The sequence below is a fragment of the Rhamphochromis longiceps genome, linkage group LG3 (genome assembly GCF_057381845.1).
Source record: "Rhamphochromis longiceps isolate RC_006_pf linkage group LG3, R_longiceps_female_GT1.1, whole genome shotgun sequence".
In the NCBI taxonomy this organism is placed as follows: Eukaryota; Metazoa; Chordata; class Actinopteri; order Cichliformes; family Cichlidae; genus Rhamphochromis; species Rhamphochromis longiceps.
Genome location: NC_140559.1, coordinates 66,396,706 through 66,418,621, shown reverse-complemented (window position 1 = coordinate 66,418,621; position 21,916 = coordinate 66,396,706). Strand labels below are relative to the sequence as shown.

Genomic DNA, 21,916 nt, shown 5'->3' with positions numbered 1-21,916 from the left:
TGGCCTCAGCCAGCAGCCACAGGCCCTGGTGTGGTGTAGGTGGCCTCAGCCAGCAGCCACAGGCCCTGGTGTGGTGTAAGTGGCCTCAGCCAGCAGCCACAGGCCCTGGTGTGGTGTAAGTGGCCTCAGCCAGCAGCCACAGGCCCTGGTGTGGTGTAAGTGGCCTCAGCCAGTGCCACAGGCCCTGGTGTGGTGTAAGTGGCCTGAGCAAGAGCCACAGACCCTGGTGTGGTGTAATTGGCCTCAGCCAGCAGCCACAGGCCCTGGTGTGGTGTAAGTCGCCTCAGCTAGAAGACACAGGCACTGGTGTGGTGTAAGTGGCCTCAGCCAGCAGCAAAAGGGCCCTGGTGTGGTGTAAGTCGCCTCAGCCAGCAGCCACAGGCCCTGGTGTGGTGTAGGTGGCCTCAGCCAGCAGCCACACGCCCTGGTGTGGTGTAAGTGGCCTCAGCCAGCAGCCACAGGCCCTGGTGTGGTGTAAGTGGCCTCAGCCAGCAGCCACAGGCCCTGGTGTGGTGTAAGTGGCCTGAGCAAGAGCCACAGGCCCTGGTGTGGTGTAAGTGGCCTGAGCAAGAGCCACAGACCCTGGTGTGGTGTAATTGGCCTCAATAGCAACTAATGCCCTGGTGTGGTGTATGTGGCCTCAGGCAGCAGCCACAGGCCCTGTTGTGATGTAACTTGCCTGAGCAAGAGCCACAGACCCTGGTGTGGTGTAATTGGCCTCAATAGCAACTAATGCCCTGGTGTGGTGTAGGTGGCCTCAGCCAGCAGCCACAGGCCCTGGTGTGGTGTAAGTGGCCTCAGCCAGCAGCCACAGGCCCTGGTGTGGTGTAAGTGGCCTCAGCCAGAGCCACAGGCCCTGATGTGGTGTAAGTGGCCCCAGCCGGTCACTCAGGCCCTTGTGTGGTGTAGGTTGCATCAGCTAGCAGCACAAGACATTGGAAAAGAGCCAAAAGCAGTGTCGTTAATGTGCCCTCATTAATGGGCAGCTGCTTTTGGTCTTTTAATACACCCCTTCTCTGGATCAAAAGCGGTTCAATGACATGAAAATGAAGGGCTTACAGCACCAGGTATTCCCAGGCAGTCTCCCATCCAAGTACTAACCAAGCCCAGCCCTGCTTAGCTTCCGAGATCAGACGAGGTCGGGCGTGCTCAGTGTGGTATGGCCGTAAGCTGCTGGCCGCAGCACAATGTCGCAATTTATGGATTCAAGTGATTAGGTGGCAAGTACCTGAAGTTACGAAGACAATCCTATAACCATACCTGCATGTTTGCATAATACCCTAACCCAAAGGCTCAGTTTGGCATTTATCCAACAGCACAGGCCCTGGATTGTTGAAGATGGCCTCAAGAACCAGCACAGGACCTGGTGTGTTTTACATGGCCACAGCAAGCAGCACAGGGCCTGGTTTGGTGAAGATGGCCTCAGCAAGCAGCCACAGGCCCTGGTTTGGTGTAAGTGGCCTCAGCCAGCAGCCACAGGCCCTGGTGTGGTCTAAGTGGCCTCAGTCAGTGCCACAGGCCCTGGTGTGGTGTAAGTGGCCTGAGCAAGAGCCACAGGCCCTGGTGTGGTGAAGATGGCCTTGGCCAGCAGCAAAAGGGCCCTGGTGTGGTCTAAGTGGCCTCAGCCAGCAGCCACAGGCCCTGGTGTGGTGTAGGTGGCCTCAGCCAGCAGCCACAGGCCCTGGTGTGGTGTAAGTGGCCTCAGCCAGCAGCCACAGGCCCTGGTGTGGTGTAAGTGGCCTCAGCCAGCAGCCACAGGCCCTGGTGTGGTGTAAGTGGCCTCAGCCAGTGCCACAGGCCCTGGTGTGGTGTAAGTGGCCTGAGCAAGAGCCACAGACCCTGGTGTGGTGTAATTGGCCTCAGCCAGCAGCCACAGGCCCTGGTGTGGTGTAAGTCGCCTCAGCCAGAAGCCACAGGCACTGGTGTGGTGTAAGTGGCCTCAGCCAGCAGCAAAAGGGCCCTGGTGTGGTGTAGGTGGCCTCAGCCAGCAGCCACAGGCCCTGGTGTGGTGTAAGTGGCCTCAGCCAGCAGCCACAGGCCCTGGTGTGGTGTAAGTGGCCTCAGCCAGCAGCCACAGGCCCTGGTGTGGTGTAAGTGGCCTCAGCCAGTGCCACAGGCCCTGGTGTGGTGTAAGTGGCCTGAGCAAGAGCCACAGGCCCTGGTGTGGTGTAAGTGGCCTGAGCAAGAGCCACAGACCCTGGTGTGGTGTAATTGGCCTCAATAGCAACTAATGCCCTGGTGTTGTGTAGGTGGCCTCAGCCAGCAGCCACAGGCCCTGGTGTGGTGTAAGTGGCCTCAGCCAGCAGCCACAGGCCCTGGTGTGGTGTAAGTGGCCTCAGCCAGAGCCACAGGCCCTGGTGTGGTGTAAGTGGCCTCAGCCAGTGCCACAGGCCCTGGTGTGGTGTAAGTGGCCTGAGCAAGAGCCACAGACCCTGGTGTGGTGTAATTGGCCTCAGCCAGCAGCCACAGGCCCTGGTGTGGTGTAAGTGGCCTCAGCCAGCAGCCACAGGCCCTGGTGTGGTGTAAGTGGCCTGAGCAAGAGCCACAGGCCCTGGTGTGGTGTAAGTGGCCTGAGCAAGAGCCACAGGCCCTGGTGTGGTGTAAGTGGCCTGAGCAAGAGCCACAGGCCCTGGTGTGGTGTAAGTGGCCTGAGCAAGAGCCACAGGCCCTGGTGTGGTGTAAGTGGCCTCAGCCAGCAGCCACAGGCCCTGGTGTGGTGTAAGTAGCCTCAGCCAGAAGCCACAGGCACTGGTGTGGTGTAAGTGGCCTCAGCCAGCAGCAAAAGGGCCCTGGTGTGGTGTAAGTCGCCTCAGCCAGCAGCCACAGGCCCTGGTGTGGTGTAGGTGGCCTCAGCCAGCAGCCACAGGCCCTGGTGTGGTGTAAGTGGCCTCAGCCAGTGCCACAGGCCCTGGTGTGGTGTAAGTGGCCTGAGCAAGAGCCACAGACCCTGGTGTGGTGTAATTGGCCTCAATAGCAACTAAGGCCCTGGTGTGGTGTATGTGGCCTCAGGCAGCAGCCACAGGCCCTGTTGTGATGTAACTTGCCTGAGCAAGAGCCACAGACCCTGGTGTGGTGTAATTGGCCTCAATAGCAACTAATGCCCTGGTGTGGTGTAGGTGGCCTCAGCCAGCAGCCACAGGCCCTGGTGTGGTGTAAGTGGCCTCAGCCAGCAGCCACAGGCCCTGGTGTGGTGTAAGTGGCCTCAGCCAGAGCCACAGGCCCTGATGTGGTGTAAGTGGCCCCAGCCGGTCACTCAGGCCCTGGTGTGGTGTAGGTGGCATCAGCTAGCAGCACAAGACATTGGAAAAGAGCCAAAAGCAATGTCGTTAATGTGCCCTCATTAATGGGGAGCTGCTTTTGGTCTTTTAATACACCCCTTCTCTGGATCAAAAGCGGTTCAATGACATGAAAATGAAAGGCTTACAGCACCAGGTATTCCCAGGCAGTCTCCCATCCAAGTACTAACCAAGCCCAGCCCTGCTTAGCTTCCGAGATCAGACGAGGTCGGGCGTGCTCAGGGTGGTATGGCCGTAAGCTGCTGGCCCCAGCACAATGTCTCAATTTATGGATTCAAGTGATTAGGTGGCAAGTACCTGAAGTTACGAAGACAATCCTATAACCATACCTGCATGTTTGCATAATACCCTAACCCAAAGGCTCAGTTTGGCATTTATCCAACAGCACAGGCCCTGGATTGTTGAAGATGGCCTCAAGAACCAGCACAGGACCTGGTGTGTTTTACATGGCCACAGCAAGCAGCACAGGGCCTGGTTTGGTGAAGATGGCCTCAGCAAGCAGCCACAGGCCCTGGTTTGGTGTAAGTGGCCTCAGCCAGCAGCCACAGGCCCTGGTGTGGTCTAAGTGGCCTCAGCCAGTGCCACAGGCCCTGGTGTGGTGTAAGTGGCCTGAGCAAGAGCCACAGGCCCTGGTGTGGTGTAAGTGGCCTCAGCCAGCAGCCACAGGCCCTGGTGTGGTGTAAGTGGCCTGAGCAAGTGCCACAGGCCCTGGTGTGGTGTAAGTGGCCTAAGCCAGAGCCACAGGCCCTGGTGTGGTGTAAGTGGCCTCAATAGCAAATAAGGCCCTGGTGTGGTGTAAGTGGCCTGAGCAAGAACCACAGGGCCTGGTTTGGTGAAGATGGCCTCGGCCAGAAGCGCAGGGCCTGGTGTGATGTGAGTGGCCTGAGCAAGAGCCACAGGCCCTGGTGTGGTGTAAGTGGCCTCAGCCAGCAGCCACAGGCCCTGGTGTGGTGTAAGTCGCCTCAGCCAGAATCCACAGCCACTGGTGTGGTGTAAGTGGCCTCAGCCAGCAGCCACAGGCCCTGGTGTGGTGTAAGTGGCCTCAGCCAGTGCCACAGGCCCTGGTGTGGTGTAAGTGGCCTGAGCAAGAGCCACAGACCCTGGTGTGGTGTAATTGGCCTCAGCCAGCAGCCACAGGCCCTGGTGTGGTGTAAGTGGCCTCAGCCAGAAGCCACAGGCACTGGTGTGGTGTAAGTGGCCTCAGCCAGCAGCCACAGGCCCTGGTGTGGTGTAAGTCGCCTCAGCCAGAAGCCACAGGCACTGGTGTGGTGTAAGTGGCCTCAGCCAGCAGCAAAAGGGCCCTGGTGTGGTGTAAGTGGCCTCAGCCAGCAGCCACAGGCCCTGGTGTGGTGTAGGTGGCCTCAGCCAGCAGCCACAGGCCCTGGTGTGGTGTAAGTGGCCTCAGCCAGCAGCCACAGGCCCTGGTGTGGTGTAAGTGGCCTGAGCAAGAGCCACAGACCCTGGTGTGGTGTAATTGGCCTCAGCCAGCAGCCACAGGCCCTGGTGTGGTGTAAGTCGCCTCAGCCAGAAGCCACAGGCACTGGTGTGGTGTAAGTGGCCTCAGCCAGCAGCAAAAGGGCCCTGGTGTGGTTTAAGTCGCCTCAGCCAGCAGCCACAGGCCCTGGTGTGGTGTAGGTGGCCTCAGCCAGCAGCCACAGGCCCTGGTGTGGTGTAAGTGGCCTCAGCCAGCAGCCACAGGCCCTGGTGTGGTGTAAGTGGCCTCAGCCAGCAGCCACAGGCCCTGGTGTGGTGTAAGTGGCCTCAGCCAGTGCCACAGGCCCTGGTGTGGTGTAAGTGGCCTGAGCAAGAGCCAGAGGCCCTGGTGTGGTGTAAGTGGCCTGAGCAAGAGCCACAGACCCTGGTGTGGTGTAATTGGCCTCAATAGCAACTAATGCCCTGGTGTGGTGTAGGTGGCCTCAGCCAGCAGCCACAGGCCCTGGTGTGGTGTAAGTGGCCTCAGCCAGCAGCCACAGGCCCTGGTGTGGTGTAAGTGGCCTCAGCCAGAGCCACAGGCCCTGATGTGGTGTAAGTGGCCCCAGCCGGTCACTCAGGCCCTTGTGTGGTGTAGGTTGCATCAGCTAGCAGCACAAGACATTGGAAAAGAGCCAAAAGCAGTGTCGTTAATGTGCCCTCATTAATGGGCAGCTGCTTTTGGTCTTTCAATACACCCCTTCTCTGGATCAAAAGCGGTTCAATGACATGAAAATGAAAGGCTTACAGCACCAGGTATTCCCAGGCAGTCTCCCATCCAAGTACTAACCAAGCCCAGCCCTGCTTAGCTTCCGAGATCAGACGAGGTCGGGCGTGCTCAGGGTGGTATGGCCGTAAGCTGCTGGCTCCAGCACAATGTCTCAATTTATGGATTCAAGTGATTAGGTGGCAAGTACCTGAAGTTACGAAGACAATCCTATAACCATACCTGCATGTTTGCATAATACCCTAACCCAAAGGCTCAGTTTGGCATTTATCCAACAGCACAGGCCCTGGATTGTTGAAGATGGCCTCAGGAACCAGCACAGGGCCTGGTGTGTTGTACATGGCCACAGCAAGCAGCACAGGGCCTGGTTTGGTGAAGATGGCCTCGGCCAGAAGCGCAGGGCCTGGTGTGATGTGAGTGGCCTGAGCAAGAGCAACAGGCCTTGGTGTGGTGTAAGTGGCCTCAACCAGCAGCCACAGGCCCTGGTGTGGTGTAAGTCGCCTCAGCCAGAAGCCACAGGCACTGGTGTGGTGTAAGTGGCCTCAGCCAGCAGCAAAAGGGCCCTGGTGTGGTGTAAGTGGCCTCAGCCAGCAGCCACAGGCCCTGGTGTGGTGTAAGTGGCCTCAGCCAGCAGCCACAGGCCCTGGTGTGGTGTAAGTGGCCTCAGCCAGCAGCCACAGGCCCTGGTGTGGTGTAAGTGGCCTCAGCCAGCAGCAAAAGGGCCCTGGTGTGGTGTAAGTGGCCTCAGCCAGCAGCCACAGGCCCTGGTGTGGTGTAAGTGGCCTGAGCAAGTGCCACAGGCCCTGGTGTGGTGTAAGTGGCCTAAGCCAGAGCCACAGGCCCTGGTGTGGTGTAAGTGGCCTCAATACCAAATAAGGCCCTGGTGTGGTGTAAGTGGCCTGAGCAAGAACCACAGGGCCTGGTTTGGTGAAGATGGCCTTGGCCAGCAGCAAAAGGGCCCTGGTGTGGTCTAAGTGGCCTCAGCCAGCAGCCACAGGCCCTGGTGTGGTGTAGGTGGCCTCAGCCAGCAGCCACAGGCCCTGGTGTGGTGTAAGTGGCCTCAGCCAGCAGCCACAGGCCCTGGTGTGGTGTAAGTGGCCTCAGCCAGCAGCCACAGGCCCTGGTGTGGTGTAAGTGGCCTCAGCCAGTGCCACAGGCCCTGGTGTGGTGTAAGTGGCCTGAGCAAGAGCCACAGACCCTGGTGTGGTGTAATTGGCCTCAGCCAGCAGCCACAGGCACTGGTGTGGTGTAAGTCGCCTCAGCCAGAAGCCACAGGCACTGGTGTGGTGTAAGTGGCCTCAGCCAGCAGCAAAAGGGCCCTGGTGTGGTGTAAGTCGCCTCAGCCAGCAGCCACAGGCCCTGGTGTGGTGTAGGTGGCCTCAGCCAGCAGCCACAGGCCCTGGTGTGGTGTAAGTGGCCTCAGCCAGCAGCCACAGGCCCTGGTGTGGTGTAAGTGGCCTCAGCCAGGAGCCACAGGCCCTGGTGTGGTGTAAGTGGCCTCAGCCAGCAGCCACAGGCCCTGGTGTGGTGTAAGTGGCCTCAGCCAGTGCCACAGGCCCTGGTGTGGTGTAAGTGGCCTGAGCAAGAGCCACAGGCCCTGGTGTGGTGTAAGTGGCCTGAGCAAGAGCCACAGACCCTGGTGTGGTGTAATTGGCCTCAATAGCAACTAATGCCCTGGTGTTGTGTAGGTGGCCTCAGCCAGCAGCCACAGGCCCTGGTGTGGTGTAAGTGGCCTCAGCCAGCAGCCACAGGCCCTGGTGTGGTGTAAGTGGCCTCAGCCAGAGCCACAGGCCCTGGTGTGGTGTAAGTGGCCTCAGCCAGTGCCACAGGCCCTGGTGTGGTGTAAGTGGCCTGAGCAAGAGCCACAGACCCTGGTGTGGTGTAATTGGCCTCAGCCAGCAGCCACAGGCCCTGGTGTGGTGTAAGTGGCCTCAGCCAGCAGCCACAGGCCCTGGTGTGGTGTAATTGGCCTGAGCAAGAGCCACAGGCCCTGGTGTGGTGTAAGTGGCCTGAGCAAGAGCCACAGGCCCTGGTGTGGTGTAAGTGGCCTGAGCAAGAGCCACAGGCCCTGGTGTGGTGTAAGTGGCCTCAGCCAGCAGCCACAGGCCCTGGTGTGGTGTAAGGAGCCTCAGCCAGAAGCCACAGGCACTGGTGTGGTGTAAGTGGCCTCAGCCAGCAGCAAAAGGGCCCTGGTGTGGTGTAAGTGGCCTCAGCCAGCAGCCACAGGCCCTGGTGTGGTGTAGGTGGCCTCAGCCAGCAGCCACAGGCCCTGGTGTGGTGTAAGTGGCCTCAGCCAGTGCCACAGGCCCTGGTGTGGTGTAAGTGGCCTGAGCAAGAGCCACAGACCCTGGTGTGGTGTAATTGGCCTCAATAGCAACTAAGGCCCTGGTGTGGTGTATGTGGCCTCAGGCAGCAGCCACAGGCCCTGTTGTGATGTAACTTGCCTGAGCAAGAGCCACAGACCCTGGTGTGGTGTAATTGGCCTCAATAGCAACTAATGCCCTGGTGTGGTGTAGGTGGCCTCAGCCAGCAGCCACAGGCCCTGGTGTGGTGTAGGTGGCCTCAGCCAGCAGCCACAGGCCCTGGTGTGGTGTAAGTGGCCTCAGCCAGCAGCCACAGGCCCTGGTGTGGTGTAAGTGGCCTCAGCCAGCAGCCACAGGCCCTGGTGTGGTGTAAGTGGCCTCAGCCAGCAGCAAAAGGGCCCTGGTGTGGTGTAAGTGGCCTCAGCCAGCAGCCACAGGCCCCGGTGTGGTGTAGGTGGCCTCAGCCAGCAGCCACAGGCCCTGGTGTGGTGTAAGTGGCCTCAGCCAGTGCCACAGGCCCTGGTGTGGTGTAAGTGGCCTGAGCAAGAGCCACAGGCCCTGGTGTGGTGTAAGTGGCCTGAGCAAGAGCCACAGACCCTGGTGTGGTGTAATTGGCCTCAATAGCAACTAATGCCCAGGTGTGGTGTAGGTGGCCTCAGCCAGCAGCCACAGGCCCTGGTGTGGTGTAAGTGGCCTCAGCCAGCAGCCACAGGCCCTGGTGTGGTGTAAGTGGCCTCAGCCAGAGCCACAGGCCCTGATGTGGTGTAAGTGGCCCCAGCCGGTCACTCAGGCCCTTGTGTGGTGTAGGTTGCATCAGCTAGCAGCACAAGACATTGGAAAAGAGCCAAAAGCAGTGTCGTTAATGTGCCCTCATTAATGGGCAGCTGCTTTTGGTCTTTTAATACACCCCTTCTCTGGATCAAAAGCGGTTCAATGACATGAAAATGAAAGGCTTACAGCACCAGGTATTCCCAGGCAGTCTCCCATCCAAGTACTAACCAAGCCCAGCCCTGCTTAGCTTCCGAGATCAGACGAGGTCGGGCGTGCTCAGGGTGGTATGGCCGTAAGCTGCTGGCTCCAGCACAATGTCTCAATTTATGGATTCAAGTGATTAGGTGGCAAGTACCTGAAGTTACGAAGACAATCCTATAACCATACCTGCATGTTTGCATAATACCCTAACCCAAAGGCTCAGTTTGGCATTTATCCAACAGCACAGGCCCTGGATTGTTGAAGATGGCCTCAGGAACCAGCACAGGGCCTGGTGTGTTGTACATGGCCACAGCAAGCAGCACAGGGCCTGGTTTGGTGAAGATGGCCTCGGCCAGAAGCGCAGGGCCTGGTGTGATGTGAGTGGCCTGAGCAAGAGCAACAGGCCTTGGTGTGGTGTAAGTGGCCTCAGCCAGCAGCCACAGGGCCTGGTGTGGTGTAAGTGGCCTCAGCCAGAAGCCACAGGCACTGGTGTGGTGTAAGTGGCCTCAGCCAGCAGCAAAAGGGCCCTGGTGTGGTGTAAGTGGCCTCAGCCAGCAGCCACAGGCCCTGGTGTGGTGTAGGTGGCCTCAGCCAGCAGCCACAGGCCCTGGTGTGGTGTAAGTGGCCTCAGCCAGCAGCCACAGGCCCTGGTGTGGTGTAAGTGGCCTCAGCCAGCAGCCACAGGCCCTGGTGTGGTGTAAGTGGCCTCAGCCAGCAGCCACAGGCCCTGGTGTGGTGTAAGTGGCCTCAGCCAGCAGCCACAGGCCCTGGTGTGGTGTAAGTGGCCTCAGCCAGTGCCACAGGCCCTGGTGTGGTGTAAGTGGCCTGAGCAAGAACCACAGGGCCTGGTTTGGTGAAGATGGCCTCGGCCAGAAGCGCAGGGCCTGGTGTGATGTGAGTGGCCTGAGCAAGAGCCACAGGCCCTGGTGTGGTGTAAGTGGCCTCAGCCAGCAGCCACAGGCCCTGGTGTGGTGTAAGTCGCCTCAGCCAGAATCCACAGCCACTGGTGTGGTGTAAGTGGCCTCAGCCAGCAGCCACAGGCCCTGGTGTGGTGTAAGTGGCCTCAGCCAGTGCCACAGGCCCTGGTGTGGTGTAAGTGGCCTGAGCAAGAGCCACAGACCCTGGTGTGGTGTAATTGGCCTCAGCCAGCAGCCACAGACCCTGGTGTGGTGTAATTGGCCTCAATAGCAACTAATGCCCTGGTGTGGTGTAGGTGGCCTCAGCCAGCAGCCACAGGCCCTGGTGTGGTGTAAGTGGCCTCAGCCAGCAGCCACAGGCCCTGGTGTGGTGTAAGTGGCCTCAGCCAGAGCCACAGGCCCTGATGTGGTGTAAGTGGCCCCAGCCGGTCACTCAGGCCCTTGTGTGGTGTAGGTTGCATCAGCTAGCAGCACAAGACATTGGAAAAGAGCCAAAAGCAGTGTCGTTAATGTGCCCTCATTAATGGGCAGCTGCTTTTGGTCTTTTAATACACCCCTTCTCTGGATCAAAAGCGGTTCAATGACATGAAAATGAAAGGCTTACAGGACCAGGTATTCCCAGGCAGTCTCCCATCCAAGTACTAACCAAGCCCAGCCCTGCTTAGCTTCCGAGATCAGACGAGGTCGGGCGTGCTCAGGGTGGTATGGCCGTAAGCTGCTGGCTCCAGCACAATGTCTCAATTTATGGATTCAAGTGATTAGGTGGCAAGTACCTGAAGTTACGAAGACAATCCTATAACCATACCTGCATGTTTGCATAATACCCTAACCCAAAGGCTCAGTTTGGCATTTATCCAACAGCACAGGCCCTGGATTGTTGAAGATGGCCTCAGGAACCAGCACAGGGCCTGGTGTGTTGTACATGGCCACAGCAAGCAGCACAGGGCCTGGTTTGGTGAAGATGGCCTCGGCCAGAAGCGCAGGGCCTGGTGTGATGTGAGTGGCCTGAGCAAGAGCAACAGGCCTTGGTGTGGTGTAAGTGGCCTCAGCCAGCAGCCACAGGCCCTGGTGTGGTGTAAGTCGCCTCAGCCAGAAGCCACAGGCACTGGTGTGGTGTAAGTGGCCTCAGCCAGCAGCAAAAGGGCCCTGGTGTGGTGTAAGTGGCCTCAGCCAGCAGCCACAGGCCCTGGTGTGGTGTAGGTGGCCTCAGCCAGCAGCCACAGGCCCTGGTGTGGTGTAAGTGGCCTCAGCCAGCAGCCACAGGCCCTGGTGTGGTGTAAGTGGCCTCAGCCAGCAGCCACAGGCCCTGGTGTGGTGTAAGTGGCCTCAGCCAGTGCCACAGGCCCTGGTGTGGTGTAAGTGGCCTGAGCAAGAGCCACAGGCCCTGGTGTGGTGTAAGTGGCCTCAGCCAGCAGCCACAGGCCCTGGTGTGGTGTAAGTGGCCTCAGCCAGTGCCACAGGCCCTGGTGTGGTGTAATTGGCCTCAGCCAGCAGCCACAGGCCCTGGTGTGGTGTAAGTCGCCTCAGCTAGAAGACACAGGCACTGGTGTGGTGTAAGTGGCCTCAGCCAGCAGCAAAAGGGCCCTGGTGTGGTGTAAGTGGCCTCAGCCAGCAGCCACAGGCCCTGGTGTGGTGTAGGTGGCCTCAGCCAGCAGCCACAGGCCCTGGTGTGGTGTAAGTGGCCTCAGCCAGCAGCCACAGGCCCTGGTGTGGTGTAAGTGGCCTCAGCCAGCAGCCACAGGCCCTGGTGTGGTGTAAGTGGCCTCAGCCAGTGCCACAGGCCCTGGTGTGGTGTAAGTGGCCTGAGCAAGAGCCACAGACCCTGGTGTGGTGTAATTGGCCTCAGCCAGCAGCCACAGGCCCTGGTGTGGTGTAAGTCGCCTCAGCTAGAAGACACAGGCACTGGTGTGGTGTAAGTGGCCTCAGCCAGCAGCAAAAGGGCCCTGGTGTGGTGTAAGTCGCCTCAGCCAGCAGCCACAGGCCCTGGTGTGGTGTAAGTGGCCTCAGCCAGCAGCCACAGGCCCTGGTGTGGTGTAAGTGGCCTCAGCCAGCAGCCACAGGCCCTGGTGTGGTGTAAGTGGCCTCAGCCAGCAGCCACAGGCCCTGGTGTGGTGTAAGTGGCCTCAGCCAGTGCCACAGGCCCTGGTGTGGTGTAAGTGGCCTGAGCAAGAGCCACAGACCCTGGTGTGGTGTAATTGGCCTCAGCCAGCAGCCACAGGCCCTGGTGTGGTGTAAGTCGCCTCAGCTAGAAGACACAGGCACTGGTGTGGTGTAAGTGGCCTCAGCCAGCAGCAAAAGGGCCCTGGTGTGGTGTAAGTCGCCTCAGCCAGCAGCCACAGGCCCTGGTGTGGTGTAAGTGGCCTCAGCCAGCAGCCACAGGCCCTGGTGTGGTGTAAGTGGCCTCAGCCAGCAGCCACAGGCCCTGGTGTGGTGTAAGTGGCCTCAGCCAGTGCCACAGGCCCTGGTGTGGTGTAAGTGGCCTGAGCAAGAGCCACAGACCCTGGTGTGGTGTAATTGGCCTCAGCCAGCAGCCACAGGCCCTGGTGTGGTGTAAGTCGCCTCAGCTAGAAGACACAGGCACTGGTGTGGTGTAAGTGGCCTCAGCCAGCAGCAAAAGGGCCCTGGTGTGGTGTAAGTGGCCTCAGCCAGCAGCCACAGGCCCTGGTGTGGTGTAGGTGGCCTCAGCCAGCAGCCACAGGCCCTGGTGTGGTGTAAGTGGCCTCAGCCAGCAGCCACAGGCCCTGGTGTGGTGTAAGTGGCCTCAGCCAGCAGCCACAGGCCCTGGTGTGGTGTAAGTGGCCTCAGCCAGTGCCACAGGCCCTGGTGTGGTGTAAGTGGCCTGAGCAAGAGCCACAGACCCTGGTGTGGTGTAATTGGCCTCAGCCAGCAGCCACAGGCCCTGGTGTGGTGTAAGTCGCCTCAGCTAGAAGACACAGGCACTGGTGTGGTGTAAGTGGCCTCAGCCAGCAGCAAAAGGGCCCTGGTGTGGTGTAAGTCGCCTCAGCCAGCAGCCACAGGCCCTGGTGTGGTGTAGGTGGCCTCAGCCAGCAGCCACACGCCCTGGTGTGGTGTAAGTGGCCTCAGCCAGCAGCCACAGGCCCTGGTGTGGTGTAAGTGGCCTCAGCCAGCAGCCACAGGCCCTGGTGTGGTGTAAGTGGCCTGAGCAAGAGCCACAGGCCCTGGTGTGGTGTAAGTGGCCTGAGCAAGAGCCACAGACCCTGGTGTGGTGTAATTGGCCTCAATAGCAACTAATGCCCTGGTGTGGTGTATGTGGCCTCAGGCAGCAGCCACAGGCCCTGTTGTGATGTAACTTGCCTGAGCAAGAGCCACAGACCCTGGTGTGGTGTAATTGGCCTCAATAGCAACTAATGCCCTGGTGTGGTGTAGGTGGCCTCAGCCAGCAGCCACAGGCCCTGGTGTGGTGTAAGTGGCCTCAGCCAGCAGCCACAGGCCCTGGTGTGGTGTAAGTGGCCTCAGCCAGAGCCACAGGCCCTGATGTGGTGTAAGTGGCCCCAGCCGGTCACTCAGGCCCTTGTGTGGTGTAGGTTGCATCAGCTAGCAGCACAAGACATTGGAAAAGAGCCAAAAGCAGTGTCGTTAATGTGCCCTCATTAATGGGCAGCTGCTTTTGGTCTTTTAATACACCCCTTCTCTGGATCAAAAGCGGTTCAATGACATGAAAATGAAGGGCTTACAGCACCAGGTATTCCCAGGCAGTCTCCCATCCAAGTACTAACCAAGCCCAGCCCTGCTTAGCTTCCGAGATCAGACGAGGTCGGGCGTGCTCAGGGTGGTATGGCCGTAAGCTGCTGGCCCCAGCACAATGTCGCAATTTATGGATTCAAGTGATTAGGTGGCAAGTACCTGAAGTTACGAAGACAATCCTATAACCATACCTGCATGTTTGCATAATACCCTAACCCAAAGGCTCAGTTTGGCATTTATCCAACAGCACAGGCCCTGGATTGTTGAAGATGGCCTCAAGAACCAGCACAGGACCTGGTGTGTTTTACATGGCCACAGCAAGCAGCACAGGGCCTGGTTTGGTGAAGATGGCCTCAGCAAGCAGCCACAGGCCCTGGTTTGGTGTAAGTGGCCTCAGCCAGCAGCCACAGGCCCTGGTGTGGTCTAAGTGGCCTCAGTCAGTGCCACAGGCCCTGGTGTGGTGTAAGTGGCCTGAGCAAGAGCCACAGGCCCTGGTGTGGTGAAGATGGCCTTGGCCAGCAGCAAAAGGGCCCTGGTGTGGTCTAAGTGGCCTCAGCCAGCAGCCACAGGCCCTGGTGTGGTGTAGGTGGCCTCAGCCAGCAGCCACAGGCCCTGGTGTGGTGTAAGTGGCCTCAGCCAGCAGCCACAGGCCCTGGTGTGGTGTAAGTGGCCTCAGCCAGCAGCCACAGGCCCTGGTGTGGTGTAAGTGGCCTCAGCCAGTGCCACAGGCCCTGGTGTGGTGTAAGTGGCCTGAGCAAGAGCCACAGACCCTGGTGTGGTGTAATTGGCCTCAGCCAGCAGCCACAGGCCCTGGTGTGGTGTAAGTCGCCTCAGCCAGAAGCCACAGGCACTGGTGTGGTGTAAGTGGCCTCAGCCAGCAGCAAAAGGGCCCTGGTGTGGTGTAGGTGGCCTCAGCCAGCAGCCACAGGCCCTGGTGTGGTGTAAGTGGCCTCAGCCAGCAGCCACAGGCCCTGGTGTGGTGTAAGTGGCCTCAGCCAGCAGCCACAGGCCCTGGTGTGGTGTAAGTGGCCTCAGCCAGTGCCACAGGCCCTGGTGTGGTGTAAGTGGCCTGAGCAAGAGCCACAGGCCCTGGTGTGGTGTAAGTGGCCTGAGCAAGAGCCACAGACCCTGGTGTGGTGTAATTGGCCTCAATAGCAACTAATGCCCTGGTGTTGTGTAGGTGGCCTCAGCCAGCAGCCACAGGCCCTGGTGTGGTGTAAGTGGCCTCAGCCAGCAGCCACAGGCCCTGGTGTGGTGTAAGTGGCCTCAGCCAGAGCCACAGGCCCTGGTGTGGTGTAAGTGGCCTCAGCCAGTGCCACAGGCCCTGGTGTGGTGTAAGTGGCCTGAGCAAGAGCCACAGACCCTGGTGTGGTGTAATTGGCCTCAGCCAGCAGCCACAGGCCCTGGTGTGGTGTAAGTGGCCTCAGCCAGCAGCCACAGGCCCTGGTGTGGTGTAAGTGGCCTGAGCAAGAGCCACAGGCCCTGGTGTGGTGTAAGTGGCCTGAGCAAGAGCCACAGGCCCTGGTGTGGTGTAAGTGGCCTGAGCAAGAGCCACAGGCCCTGGTGTGGTGTAAGTGGCCTGAGCAAGAGCCACAGGCCCTGGTGTGGTGTAAGTGGCCTCAGCCAGCAGCCACAGGCCCTGGTGTGGTGTAAGTAGCCTCAGCCAGAAGCCACAGGCACTGGTGTGGTGTAAGTGGCCTCAGCCAGCAGCAAAAGGGCCCTGGTGTGGTGTAAGTCGCCTCAGCCAGCAGCCACAGGCCCTGGTGTGGTGTAGGTGGCCTCAGCCAGCAGCCACAGGCCCTGGTGTGGTGTAAGTGGCCTCAGCCAGTGCCACAGGCCCTGGTGTGGTGTAAGTGGCCTGAGCAAGAGCCACAGACCCTGGTGTGGTGTAATTGGCCTCAATAGCAACTAAGGCCCTGGTGTGGTGTATGTGGCCTCAGGCAGCAGCCACAGGCCCTGTTGTGATGTAACTTGCCTGAGCAAGAGCCACAGACCCTGGTGTGGTGTAATTGGCCTCAATAGCAACTAATGCCCTGGTGTGGTGTAGGTGGCCTCAGCCAGCAGCCACAGGCCCTGGTGTGGTGTAAGTGGCCTCAGCCAGCAGCCACAGGCCCTGGTGTGGTGTAAGTGGCCTCAGCCAGAGCCACAGGCCCTGATGTGGTGTAAGTGGCCCCAGCCGGTCACTCAGGCCCTGGTGTGGTGTAGGTGGCATCAGCTAGCAGCACAAGACATTGGAAAAGAGCCAAAAGCAATGTCGTTAATGTGCCCTCATTAATGGGGAGCTGCTTTTGGTCTTTTAATACACCCCTTCTCTGGATCAAAAGCGGTTCAATGACATGAAAATGAAAGGCTTACAGCACCAGGTATTCCCAGGCAGTCTCCCATCCAAGTACTAACCAAGCCCAGCCCTGCTTAGCTTCCGAGATCAGACGAGGTCGGGCGTGCTCAGGGTGGTATGGCCGTAAGCTGCTGGCCCCAGCACAATGTCTCAATTTATGGATTCAAGTGATTAGGTGGCAAGTACCTGAAGTTACGAAGACAATCCTATAACCATACCTGCATGTTTGCATAATACCCTAACCCAAAGGCTCAGTTTGGCATTTATCCAACAGCACAGGCCCTGGATTGTTGAAGATGGCCTCAAGAACCAGCACAGGACCTGGTGTGTTTTACATGGCCACAGCAAGCAGCACAGGGCCTGGTTTGGTGAAGATGGCCTCAGCAAGCAGCCACAGGCCCTGGTTTGGTGTAAGTGGCCTCAGCCAGCAGCCACAGGCCCTGGTGTGGTCTAAGTGGCCTCAGCCAGTGCCACAGGCCCTGGTGTGGTGTAAGTGGCCTGAGCAAGAGCCACAGGCCCTGGTGTGGTGTAAGTGGCCTCAGCCAGCAGCCACAGGCCCTGGTGTGGTGTAAGTGGCCTGAGCAAGTGCCACAGGCCCTGGTGTGGTGTAAGTGGCCTAAGCCAGAGCCACAGGCCCTGGTGTGGTGTAAGTGGCCTCAATAGCAAATAAGGCCCTGGTGTGGTGTAAGTGGCCTGAGCAAGAACCACAGGGCCTGGTTTGGTGAAGATGGCCTCGGCCAGAAGCGCAGGGCCTGGTGTGATGTGAGTGGCCTGAGCAAGAGCCACAGGCCCTGGTGTGGTGTAAGTGGCCTCAGCCAGCAGCCACAGGCCCTGGTGTGGTGTAAGTCGCCTCAGCCAGAATCCACAGCCACTGGTGTGGTGTAAGTGGCCTCAGCCAGCAGCCACAGGCCCTGGTGTGGTGTAAGTGGCCTCAGCCAGTGCCACAGGCCCTGGTGTGGTGTAAGTGGCCTGAGCAAGAGCCACAGACCCTGGTGTGGTGTAATTGGCCTCAGCCAGCAGCCACAGGCCCTGGTGTGGTGTAAGTGGCCTCAGCCAGAAGCCACAGGCACTGGTGTGGTGTAAGTGGCCTCAGCCAGCAGCCACAGGCCCTGGTGTGGTGTAAGTCGCCTCAGCCAGAAGCCACAGGCACTGGTGTGGTGTAAGTGGCCTCAGCCAGCAGCAAAAGGGCCCTGGTGTGGTGTAAGTGGCCTCAGCCAGCAGCCACAGGCCCTGGTGTGGTGTAGGTGGCCTCAGCCAGCAGCCACAGGCCCTGGTGTGGTGTAAGTGGCCTCAGCCAGCAGCCACAGGCCCTGGTGTGGTGTAAGTGGCCTGAGCAAGAGCCACAGACCCTGGTGTGGTGTAATTGGCCTCAGCCAGCAGCCACAGGCCCTGGTGTGGTGTAAGTCGCCTCAGCCAGAAGCCACAGGCACTGGTGTGGTGTAAGTGGCCTCAGCCAGCAGCAAAAGGGCCCTGGTGTGGTTTAAGTCGCCTCAGCCAGCAGCCACAGGCCCTGGTGTGGTGTAGGTGGCCTCAGCCAGCAGCCACAGGCCCTGGTGTGGTGTAAGTGGCCTCAGCCAGCAGCCACAGGCCCTGGTGTGGTGTAAGTGGCCTCAGCCAGCAGCCACAGGCCCTGGTGTGGTGTAAGTGGCCTCAGCCAGTGCCACAGGCCCTGGTGTGGTGTAAGTGGCCTGAGCAAGAGCCAGAGGCCCTGGTGTGGTGTAAGTGGCCTGAGCAAGAGCCACAGACCCTGGTGTGGTGTAATTGGCCTCAATAGCAACTAATGCCCTGGTGTGGTGTAGGTGGCCTCAGCCAGCAGCCACAGGCCCTGGTGTGGTGTAAGTGGCCTCAGCCAGCAGCCACAGGCCCTGGTGTGGTGTAAGTGGCCTCAGCCAGAGCCACAGGCCCTGATGTGGTGTAAGTGGCCCCAGCCGGTCACTCAGGCCCTTGTGTGGTGTAGGTTGCATCAGCTAGCAGCACAAGACATTGGAAAAGAGCCAAAAGCAGTGTCGTTAATGTGCCCTCATTAATGGGCAGCTGCTTTTGGTCTTTTAATACACCCCTTCTCTGGATCAAAAGCGGTTCAATGACATGAAAATGAAGGGCTTACAGCACCAGGTATTCCCAGGCAGTCTCCCATCCAAGTACTAACCAAGCCCAGCCCTGCTTAGCTTCCGAGATCAGACGAGGTCGGGCGTGCTCAGGGTGGTATGGCCGTAAGCTGCTGGCCCCAGCACAATGTCGCAATTTATGGATTCAAGTGATTAGGTGGCAAGTACCTGAAGTTACGAAGACAATCCTATAACCATACCTGCATGTTTGCATAATACCCTAACCCAAAGGCTCAGTTTGGCATTTATCCAACAGCACAGGCCCTGGATTGTTGAAGATGGCCTCAAGAACCAGCACAGGACCTGGTGTGTTTTACATGGCCACAGCAAGCAGCACAGGGCCTGGTTTGGTGAAGATGGCCTCAGCAAGCAGCCACAGGCCCTGGTTTGGTGTAAGTGGCCTCAGCCAGCAGCCACAGGCCCTGGTGTGGTCTAAGTGGCCTCAGTCAGTGCCACAGGCCCTGGTGTGGTGTAAGTGGCCTGAGCAAGAGCCACAGGCCCTGGTGTGGTGAAGATGGCCTTGGCCAGCAGCAAAAGGGCCCTGGTGTGGTCTAAGTGGCCTCAGCCAGCAGCCACAGGCCCTGGTGTGGTGTAGGTGGCCTCAGCCAGCAGCCACAGGCCCTGGTGTGGTGTAAGTGGCCTCAGCCAGCAGCCACAGGCCCTGGTGTGGTGTAAGTGGCCTCAGCCAGCAGCCACAGGCCCTGGTGTGGTGTAAGTGGCCTCAGCCAGTGCCACAGGCCCTGGTGTGGTGTAAGTGGCCTGAGCAAGAGCCACAGACCCTGGTGTGGTGTAATTGGCCTCAGCCAGCAGCCACAGGCCCTGGTGTGGTGTAAGTCGCCTCAGCCAGAAGCCACAGGCACTGGTGTGGTGTAAGTGGCCTCAGCCAGCAGCAAAAGGGCCCTGGTGTGGTGTAGGTGGCCTCAGCCAGCAGCCACAGGCCCTGGTGTGGTGTAAGTGGCCTCAGCCAGCAGCCACAGGCCCTGGTGTGGTGTAAGTGGCCTCAGCCAGCAGCCACAGGCCCTGGTGTGGTGTAAGTGGCCTCAGCCAGTGCCACAGGCCCTGGTGTGGTGTAAGTGGCCTGAGCAAGAGCCACAGGCCCTGGTGTGGTGTAAGTGGCCTGAGCAAGAGCCACAGACCCTGGTGTGGTGTAATTGGCCTCAATAGCAACTAATGCCCTGGTGTTGTGTAGGTGGCCTCAGCCAGCAGCCACAGGCCCTGGTGTGGTGTAAGTGGCCTCAGCCAGCAGCCACAGGCCCTGGTGTGGTGTAAGTGGCCTCAGCCAGAGCCACAGGCCCTGGTGTGGTGTAAGTGGCCTCAGCCAGTGCCACAGGCCCTGGTGTGGTGTAAGTGGCCTGAGCAAGAGCCACAGACCCTGGTGTGGTGTAATTGGCCTCAGCCAGCAGCCACAGGCCCTGGTGTGGTGTAAGTGGCCTCAGCCAGCAGCCACAGGCCCTGGTGTGGTGTAAGTGGCCTGAGCAAGAGCCACAGGCCCTGGTGTGGTGTAAGTGGCCTGAGCAAGAGCCACAGGCCCTGGTGTGGTGTAAGTGGCCTGAGCAAGAGCCACAGGCCCTGGTGTGGTGTAAGTGGCCTGAGCAAGAGCCACAGGCCCTGGTGTGGTGTAAGTGGCCTCAGCCAGCAGCCACAGGCCCTGGTGTGGTGTAAGTAGCCTCAGCCAGAAGCCACAGGCACTGGTGTGGTGTAAGTGGCCTCAGCCAGCAGCAAAAGGGCCCTGGTGTGGTGTAAGTCGCCTCAGCCAGCAGCCACAGGCCCTGGTGTGGTGTAGGTGGCCTCAGCCAGCAGCCACAGGCCCTGGTGTGGTGTAAGTGGCCTCAGCCAGTGCCACAGGCCCTGGTGTGGTGTAAGTGGCCTGAGCAAGAGCCACAGACCCTGGTGTGGTGTAATTGGCCTCAATAGCAACTAAGGCCCTGGTGTGGTGTATGTGGCCTCAGGCAGCAGCCACAGGCCCTGTTGTGATGTAACTTGCCTGAGCAAGAGCCACAGACCCTGGTGTGGTGTAATTGGCCTCAATAGCAACTAATGCCCTGGTGTGGTGTAGGTGGCCTCAGCCAGCAGCCACAGGCCCTGGTGTGGTGTAAGTGGCCTCAGCCAGCAGCCACAGGCCCTGGTGTGGTGTAAGTGGCCTCAGCCAGAGCCACAGGCCCTGATGTGGTGTAAGTGGCCCCAGCCGGTCACTCAGGCCCTGGTGTGGTGTAGGTGGCATCAGCTAGCAGCACAAGACATTGGAAAAGAGCCAAAAGCAATGTCGTTAATGTGCCCTCATTAATGGGGAGCTGCTTTTGGTCTTTTAATACACCCCTTCTCTGGATCAAAAGCGGTTCAATGACATGAAAATGAAAGGCTTACAGCACCAGGTATTCCCAGGCAGTCTCCCATCCAAGTACTAACCAAGCCCAGCCCTGCTTAGCTTCCGAGATCAGACGAGGTCGGGCGTGCTCAGGGTGGTATGGCCGTAAGCTGCTGGCCCCAGCACAATGTCTCAATTTATGGATTCAAGTGATTAGGTGGCAAGTACCTGAAGTTACGAAGACAATCCTATAACCATACCTGCATGTTTGCATAATACCCTAACCCAAAGGCTCAGTTTGGCATTTATCCAACAGCACAGGCCCTGGATTGTTGAAGATGGCCTCAAGAACCAGCACAGGACCTGGTGTGTTTTACATGGCCACAGCAAGCAGCACAGGGCCTGGTTTGGTGAAGATGGCCTCAGCAAGCAGCCACAGGCCCTGGTTTGGTGTAAGTGGCCTCAGCCAGCAGCCACAGGCCCTGGTGTGGTCTAAGTGGCCTCAGCCAGTGCCACAGGCCCTGGTGTGGTGTAAGTGGCCTGAGCAAGAGCCACAGGCCCTGGTGTGGTGTAAGTGGCCTCAGCCAGCAGCCACAGGCCCTGGTGTGGTGTAAGTGGCCTGAGCAAGTGCCACAGGCCCTGGTGTGGTGTAAGTGGCCTAAGCCAGAGCCACAGGCCCTGGTGTGGTGTAAGTGGCCTCAATAGCAAATAAGGCCCTGGTGTGGTGTAAGTGGCCTGAGCAAGAACCACAGGGCCTGGTTTGGTGAAGATGGCCTCGGCCAGAAGCGCAGGGCCTGGTGTGATGTGAGTGGCCTGAGCAAGAGCCACAGGCCCTGGTGTGGTGTAAGTGGCCTCAGCCAGCAGCCACAGGCCCTGGTGTGGTGTAAGTCGCCTCAGCCAGAATCCACAGCCACTGGTGTGGTGTAAGTGGCCTCAGCCAGCAGCCACAGGCCCTGGTGTGGTGTAAGTGGCCTCAGCCAGTGCCACAGGCCCTGGTGTGGTGTAAGTGGCCTGAGCAAGAGCCACAGACCCTGGTGTGGTGTAATTGGCCTCAGCCAGCAGCCACAGGCCCTGGTGTGGTGTAAGTGGCCTCAGCCAGAAGCCACAGGCACTGGTGTGGTGTAAGTGGCCTCAGCCAGCAGCCACAGGCCCTGGTGTGGTGTAAGTCGCCTCAGCCAGAAGCCACAGGCACTGGTGTGGTGTAAGTGGCCTCAGCCAGCAGCAAAAGGGCCCTGGTGTGGTGTAAGTGGCCTCAGCCAGCAGCCACAGGCCCTGGTGTGGTGTAGGTGGCCTCAGCCAGCAGCCACAGGCCCTGGTGTGGTGTAAGTGGCCTCAGCCAGCAGCCACAGGCCCTGGTGTGGTGTAAGTGGCCTGAGCAAGAGCCACAGACCCTGGTGTGGTGTAATTGGCCTCAGCCAGCAGCCACAGGCACTGGTGTGGTGTAAGTGGCCTCAGCCAGCAGCAAAAGGGCCCTGGTGTGGTGTAAGTGGCCTCAATAGCAAATAAGGCCCTGGTGTGGTGTAAGTGGCCTGAGCAAGAACCACAGGGCCTGGTTTGGTGAAGATGGCCTCGGCCAGAAGCGCAGGGCCTGGTGTGATGTGAGTGGCCTGAGCAAGAGCCACAGGCCCTGGTGTGGTGTAAGTGGCCTCAGCCAGCAGCCACAGGCCCTGGTGTGGTGTAAGTGGCCTCAGCCAGTGCCACAGGCCCTGGTGTGGTGTAAGTGGCCTGAGCAAGAGCCACAGACCCTGGTGTGGTGTAATTGGCCTCAGCCAGCA

General features: G+C 59.4%; 8 non-coding genes and 1 pseudogene across 8 annotated transcripts; all 9 read right to left on the bottom strand.

Moving 5' to 3' along the window:
• Positions 1–1,052: 1,052 nt before the first annotated feature.
• On the bottom strand, positions 1,053–1,171 carry LOC146676249 (5S ribosomal RNA). The gene has a single exon (XR_014910853.1). It is a non-coding gene; the product is annotated as a 5S ribosomal RNA (ribosomal RNA).
• Positions 1,172–3,417: 2,246 nt separating this feature from the next.
• On the bottom strand, positions 3,418–3,536 carry LOC146676248 (5S ribosomal RNA). Its single transcript, XR_014911183.1, has one exon. It is a non-coding gene; the product is annotated as a 5S ribosomal RNA (ribosomal RNA).
• Positions 3,537–5,507: 1,971 nt separating this feature from the next.
• On the bottom strand, positions 5,508–5,626 carry LOC146676247 (5S ribosomal RNA). Its single transcript, XR_014911182.1, has one exon. It is a non-coding gene; the product is annotated as a 5S ribosomal RNA (ribosomal RNA).
• Positions 5,627–8,746: 3,120 nt separating this feature from the next.
• On the bottom strand, positions 8,747–8,865 carry LOC146676246 (5S ribosomal RNA). Its single transcript, XR_014911181.1, has one exon. It is a non-coding gene; the product is annotated as a 5S ribosomal RNA (ribosomal RNA).
• Positions 8,866–10,282: 1,417 nt separating this feature from the next.
• On the bottom strand, positions 10,283–10,401 carry LOC146676245 (5S ribosomal RNA; annotated as a pseudogene).
• Positions 10,402–13,373: 2,972 nt separating this feature from the next.
• LOC146676244 (5S ribosomal RNA) lies at positions 13,374–13,492 on the bottom strand. Its single transcript, XR_014911179.1, has one exon. It is a non-coding gene; the product is annotated as a 5S ribosomal RNA (ribosomal RNA).
• Positions 13,493–15,738: 2,246 nt separating this feature from the next.
• LOC146676243 (5S ribosomal RNA) lies at positions 15,739–15,857 on the bottom strand. The gene has a single exon (XR_014911178.1). It is a non-coding gene; the product is annotated as a 5S ribosomal RNA (ribosomal RNA).
• Positions 15,858–17,828: 1,971 nt separating this feature from the next.
• LOC146676242 (5S ribosomal RNA) lies at positions 17,829–17,947 on the bottom strand. The gene has a single exon (XR_014911177.1). It is a non-coding gene; the product is annotated as a 5S ribosomal RNA (ribosomal RNA).
• A 2,246-nt stretch (positions 17,948–20,193) lies between these two features.
• On the bottom strand, positions 20,194–20,312 carry LOC146676241 (5S ribosomal RNA). The gene has a single exon (XR_014911176.1). It is a non-coding gene; the product is annotated as a 5S ribosomal RNA (ribosomal RNA).
• Between the last annotated feature and the right edge of the window lie 1,604 nt (positions 20,313–21,916).